Source organism: Prionailurus bengalensis, chromosome E2, assembly GCF_016509475.1.
Source record: "Prionailurus bengalensis isolate Pbe53 chromosome E2, Fcat_Pben_1.1_paternal_pri, whole genome shotgun sequence".
Classification (NCBI taxonomy): domain Eukaryota; kingdom Metazoa; phylum Chordata; class Mammalia; order Carnivora; family Felidae; genus Prionailurus; species Prionailurus bengalensis.
The window spans coordinates 36,052,388-36,059,522 of record NC_057352.1 but is presented as its reverse complement, the minus strand read 5'-3'; positions in this window follow the sequence as shown (position 1 = coordinate 36,059,522).

The window sequence follows — 7,135 nt, the reverse complement described above, 5'->3', positions numbered from 1 at the left end:
TAACATTTTTCAGGTGTAAGGTCCAAGACTTTTGGGAAAGTCTTAGACAGGTTTGGGAACCACTGATCCAATTCGACCTATTTCTGCCCAACTGTTTTTAACCAAAGCATCTTTACAGCTTTGCAAAAGGAAAGTGTTATCTAAAATAAATTGGGGTATGGGACGCCTGGGTGGCTCAATTGGATGACCATCCAACTTCAGCTCAGGTCATGATCTCATGGTTTGTGGGTTTGAGCCCCACATCAAGCTCTGTGCTGGCAGCTCAGAGCCTAGAGCCTGCTTCCGATTCTGTGTATCTCTCTCTCTCTCTCTCTCTCTCTCTCTCTCTCTCTCTCTGCCCCTCTCCCACTCATACTCTGTCTCTCCCTCTCTCTGTCTCTCTCAAAAATAAACATTTAAAAAAATTTTTTTAAATAAGTGGGGGCATAACTAGAATAAGCCTATCTCAAATTCGAAATTGGTTGAAGTTTTTCTTTCATCTTAAAAATGTATTCAAATTCTATACATTTTGTTCCATAGTAAATCTGCATTACTTTAGTATTATAAAAATATTTCAAGTTACTTACCAGTTAGGTTTCTTGACTCCCTCCCTCTTCTCACTCCCCAAAAACTGTGAAGTAAAAAAAATTAATGCTTCAGGGATACATGGCTAGTGGGGTCATATGATCCAGTGCTACATTTGGGAACCATATCAATATTCCAGTGCTCTAATCCCAGGACAAGTGCTCCTAATAAGCAGTTAACCAGACTGCTTGAATACCTCTAGAGATGGGGAGCTTATTACTCATTCAGGCTGCCTTTTTCATTATTTAATACCTCTGAACATTTAAGAGCTCTTCCTCATAAGAGCTAGAATATAAATCTATTATTTCAAGGCTTTATGTTTGTTCTTTTGGACCCCCCCCCCCCCACACACACACAAATTAATTCCTACCCATGTGATAGTCCTCTAGTCCTGTAGGACAGCTATCATGTTCTACACCCCTGATTTTTCTATTCTACAAGCCTAATAAAGTTTGTAGAAAAACAAAAAGCTACTCTATTTGCCAAAGGAAAACAAAGAAAGATTTACAGAAAACATTTAGATTTAGTCCTATAGTAAAAGTAGTGAGTTGATAGGCAAGGAGGGAAGTAGGTGCCTGAGGAGGAAACTGAACAAAATTTCTGTTAAAGTTTGTTATATTCAAGATCAACCAGGGGCTCCTTGGGTGGCTCAGTCAGTTAAGTGCCCAATTCTTGGTTTCGATTCAGGTCATGATCTCACAGTTTGAGTTCAAGGCCCGCATTGGGCTCTGCACTGAGATCACAGAGCCCACTTGGGATTCTCTCTCTCCTTTTCTCTCTCTGCCCCTCCCCTGCTCATTCACTCTCTCTCTCAAAAAAAATAAATTAATTTTTAAAAAAGTTTGTTTTAAGATCAACCAGAAATTGAGTTAGGACATATAGGTAGAGGACAATAAGGGGAAAAAAAGTTGGAAAGGTAAGATAGTCTATTTCTTGGCTACAACAGCAGCATTGGGATCACCTGAGCAATGTTAGAAATATAAGGTGGGAATGAAATTAGGAGTGACAGAAGGTAGAAGATGAAAGGCGAGATGTGGAAGAAAGAGGGACTCGGTGGGTGCTGTTATTTTTACTCTACACAAAGGAGAGTCAGGATACTAAGTAGAGGGGATAAGGTATGAAAACAGGAATAATAATAAAACTAAAAATAACACCAAACTGGGGTGCCTGGATGGTTCAGTCAGATAAGCATCTGATTCTTGATTTGGGCTCAGGTCATGATCTCACAGGTTATAAGTTCAAGCCCCATGTTGGCTTCTGCACTGATAGCGTGGAGCCTGCTTGGGATTCTCTCTCTCCCTCTCTACCCTTCCCTTTCTCTGCCAAAATAAATAAACATTAAAATAATAATAATAATAATAATAATAATAATAATAAATAATACCAAACTATCGAACACTGGAGGGAAGAAAGAGAGGAGGTAAAGAGGTGGTCAGATGAACAAAATTTTCCTATTTCATAAAAGGGAATAAATAATGTCTTAAGTTGATAGAGGAAGAGTTGTAAGTGTATAACTTAAAGTTATGGAATAACCACCAGAAGATCCTAGGGCTTCCTCTAAGCTGTGGGACTGCAGGTAAAGGTATTATATCAAAATAAAATAGGGACACGTGGGTGGCTCAGTCGGTTGGGCATCCGACTTTGGCTCAGGTCATGATCTTACGGCTTGTGAGTTCAAGCCCTGCATCAGGCTCTGTGCTGACAGCTCAGAGCCTGGAGCCTCTTCAGAATCTGTGTCTTTCTCTCTCTCTCTGCCCCTCCACCACTCGCTCTCTGTCTCTGTCTCTCAAAAATAAACAAACATTAAAAAAATTTTTTTAATAAAATAAAATAAAAATGCCACAGGCCCCACCCCAGACTTACAGAATCACACAATGTATTTTAATAAGATCCCCATGTGATGAACACACACAGTAAAATCTGAGAAGCACAGATGTAATAGAGAAGCTAGAGTCTTGGCAAATCTTTGGCACTCAGAGGAGAGAGAAACAGAAAATTTGATGTCACAAACACAAAATCCACAAGAAATGATCATGGGAAAAATCATAACTTTTTTAGTATTTTCAGTGCTTACAGTCTCTAAAGGTTATAGCCACGCTCTTTGTTATAGCTAAGACTTGAACTTTATCTCATCGGGAATGGGGAATCATTGAGCCAGAGAATGACAAGGGTAAACCTGAGTTCTAGGACCTTCCCTTGGGTACACATGGAACGTCAGAGTAGGAAGTACAGTGCTCCCAGAGCACCGCTAATTTTGCGCAGTTTTGTGTGATTCCCCAGGTGCTGGCGAATACAAGATGGTATATAAACATTCCGTAACTCATATATGTTCCTTCTTTAAACAATTTAAACAGTTTCGTCTTGTATGATGAAAGCAGTCTCCTTTCCTCTGACCCTGGAGATTTCTTTGTCCCTCTGCCTGTATCCAGGGTTACAATGCCAATCCTCATTTCAAATTCAAATTGGCCTTTGTCTCTAGTGCAAAGATGTCATTGAATCTGTTTGCTCACTGGCATGGTCCACTCTATGTATGAGAGAGCAGTTAACTAGTGCTGGATGAGGATTCTGGGTCTGATGAGTATGTTTTGTTTCCTCTGTGGTGTCCTGGACCCCAGAGTCCTACCTATTTCAGAATAACTAAGGATTCATACCCGCTTTTGTAAATTAAGAGAAGCAGACAAGAGAGAGAAAAAGGTGAGGAAAAAAAACACCATGATGTATCTATATTATTATTCATGCTTGCCCAGTGTGTTGTGGGCCACCCTTTCCCCATCCTCAATCCCGTGGTCTAGGAAGACCTCCTCCACCTGGCATTTGGCGGGGGGGGGGGGGGGGGGGGGGGGGGGGGATGGAGGAAGTCAGTTCTGCCAATCAGAGCACAACATCAACCCCGCTCAGTGATAGATTCAGCGTAGGAATGCACCAAGCCTAACTAGTGAGAACCACACCTAGGACTTTTGTAGAAATCATCAGGAAACAAATTGTCTTCCTATTTTACACTGGTGTCAAAATTCCAAGCATGTATTCCTAGAGCCGCTGGTGGCCATCTTTGCTCCACTACACTCCCAGAGCCCATCCGACAATGAATTATCCACAGAAGAAAACAGAACTTCAGGATGAGAAGACAGACTGCTGATGATGTTATAGAAGTTCTGCCTACTTGAGTCATGCATGAAGGTTGTCCTAGACTTGGCCTTCACTGTTTAGGAGCCAATAACTTCCCTTCAGCTTAAGCATGGTAAAATTTAATGTATGATACTTGCCATCAAACAATGTCTTTACTTATAATAAGGAGATGAAAAGGGGAAAAAATCTATTCAGGCAAATGACATGGATTGAGTTTGAGACTGCCCCTCCCTGGATCACAAAGACAGCACACACTTGCTGGGCAAAGCACAAAGCCAAAATAGGCAAGGAGAGGGCTAACTAAAGGCTGGCATCTAAAGCTGCACTGCCTAAGTTTGTAGTTTGGCTCATTAGTAAATTGAGTGATGGTGAGCAACTAATTTGACCCTTCTATGTCTCTGTTTCCTCACCTACAACCTGGAGTGAGTGATAGAACCTACTCTGCAAGGTTGATAAATGAATACACTGAGGTAATAACATGAGGCACCTAGAAGAGTGACTGGCACTGAGAAAACATTTGTGAAGGCTATTTTTTAAGTTCTTTTTTGAAAGAGAGAGAGAGAGAGAGAGAGAGAGAGAGAGAGAGAGAGAGTGAACAGGGGAGAAGGGCAGAGGGAGAGGGAGAATCCCAAGCAGACTCCACATTCAGCATGGAACCCGACACCAGGCTCGATCCCACAACCGCAAGATCATCACCTGGGCCGATATCAAGAGTCAGATGTTCAGTCGGCTGAGCGACCCAGGCACCCTGGCTACTTTTTTAAAATCCTTCCTTCCCTCTTCTCTTCCTCCCTCCTTTCCTGAGTCCATTGCTTCTTCTTCAAATCAGAGACTATACAGCACTCAGGAACCAGAGATGGACACACGTCGGTCTGGTCCTCAGGAATCTCACAGTCTGTTGGAGAAGACCTCGTGCCCACTATGTGTTTGCATCCATGTGCCACATGTACAGTGATTAGCGTAAAGGACCTAAGAACTCACAGAGAAGGAATTCCCCTCCCATCATCATAGTGGTCAAGGAAGGTTTCTGGAAAGGCATCACTCAGAGCATACACCACAGTCACTGCAGGTATGGTGGTGATGCCATGGGCAAAGGCCTCCTTAAGGAGATTTATAGGAACATCCCACATCAACTCCCTCCCTCCTAATACATGAAGCATTTCAAGGTGGGCCAAATACAAAGCTGTGTAGGTAGTGTGAGCACAGCAGATGCCCAAATTAACATGACGTATCATTCCTGAGAAAGTATATTTAAGCTGGGTTGGACTTAAAAAAAAGATGTCTAATTGCTGCCAATGCTCTAATTGTCCTTGGAAATTATGAAGGTTGGGGCTTGTGAGTCAATATAAAGGCTAAAGTGGGATCCTGGTGGTTCTATTCTTAGGGTATGAAAAATCGAGTAAAAAAAAAAAAAACCAGAGTTAAGGCTGGTGATTAATGTGAACTAATAGGATCTCAGGAGTGTTTCAGTCCACAAAGGTGAGTCGTGGAACATGCCTCCAGATAGTTGTGGGAATTCTCCCCAAAGCCTCACCTCTAGCAATAGACACCCTGACAGAGCATGTTGCCAATTTCCATACAGCTGAACCACGGAGGCCAAATGCTTCTGTTTATGAAAACTATTCTGAGCTATAATTCTATAACATTTGAGTAATTCAGACGGAAGATGCAAAATAACAGATTTTAAAAATGGTGGACACACATATATATTCACACTCAAAACCCCACGTGTCTATCACAACTATATACATATGGTGCACTCACCCACACAAGGCACACAATGTATACCACAGGGATACTAACAGTCACAATATTATATTCATATACACACATCCTTCATATATTCACACCAAACACACATGCCACTTGCATACACCTTTCCCACCACACTCACACACCCAAGACACAGCCACCATATGTACCAGACCAGATAAGTCACTCCAAATTTACATATCAGCTCACCCCCCAGACAGTTTTCCAAAAAAAGCACATTAGCACACACATACACTTCCTCCCTCCCTCTCTCTCTCCCTCTCTCAAATTACACCCCTGAACCTGAGACTGAATTTTTTTCTTTTAAGAGATATACAGCTTCATTTTTAATGTTTATTTATTTTTGAGAGAGAGAGAGAATGCATGTGAGCAGGGACAGGACAGAGAGAGAGGGGGACAGAGGACCCCAACCAGGCTCCATCTTGACAGCAGCGAGCCCGCCCAATACTAGGCTCCAACTCAGGAACCATGAGACCGTGACCTGAGTCAAAGTCTGATGCTTAACTGACTGAGCCACCCAGGCGCCCCCACACCTTCATTTTTAATGCAGAGAGGCAATAGAGAGGAACAGAGGAAGTATTTTCAAGTTTTAATTTTTTTTTTCAACGTTTATTTATTTTTGGGACAGAGAGAGACAGAGCATGAACGGGGGAGGGGCAGAGAGAGAGGGAGACACAGAATCAGAAACAGGCTCCAGGCTCTGAGCCATCAGCCCAGAGCCTGATGCGGGGCTCGAACTCACGGACCGCGAGATCGTGACCTGGCTGAATTCAGATGCTTAACCGACTGCACCACCCAGGCGCCCCTCAAGTTTTAAATGACCAAGATGTCCCAATACATCAAGACTCAACAGGTTTTGCAAGACCAAGCTAAAGGTGTCCTGAGAGATGTTCAGCACATGTAATTCACTCAACATCCAGGGATGACAATGAAGAGTCTGATAAAGCAGCCTACAGAGCCCTGCATAAGGCAACCCTCTGAACACAGAGCTGGTGTGACAGTAATGGTGAGAAAACTACTCTGTGTCTTCTCTTGTCTCTACCTTCATGCCTTCTCCAGGAATCTATTGGGCTCCAACCCCTCAGGTGAGATAAGGGCTGGTGAGAGGTGAGAGCACTCCATTTTTGCCCTAACAGTGGCAGCAGAAATACCCCAGGACAAAGGCCACAGCCATTTAAACTGGACTCCCCTGCAAGGCTGTCATAGTAGAAAATTATAAGAGAGGAAGAGGGGATTCCACTGAGTAAATACTATGCAGTAATCCTGGGCTGAGTGCCCCAACCACCTTTTCTTGTTTATTCTTCACAGCAAAGTTCCCTTAATATGGTCCCATTCTACATGTTCTGTATATTATATTGAGTAGCTTGTCCAAATGCACACACTTTGGGACTGGATTTGAACTCAGATCTTCCTAGCTCCTAAGACATAAATCCTTCTCCATGTATTTATCTGGCCTGTTAGTACTGTAGTTGGCATCACACTCATACACAGAGACTCAGGATGAGGCCGGTGGATATTTCCATGAAGAACAACCAAAGGAAAACCTCAATACATCTTCATTCATGTTAGAACAAAAGTATAATTAATACTTACTGATTTTTAAATTGTTGGGAGTAGGCTGCTATACTGCCATGTGAATGATATTTGGCCAAGGGCGTCAGCTGGTATGGAA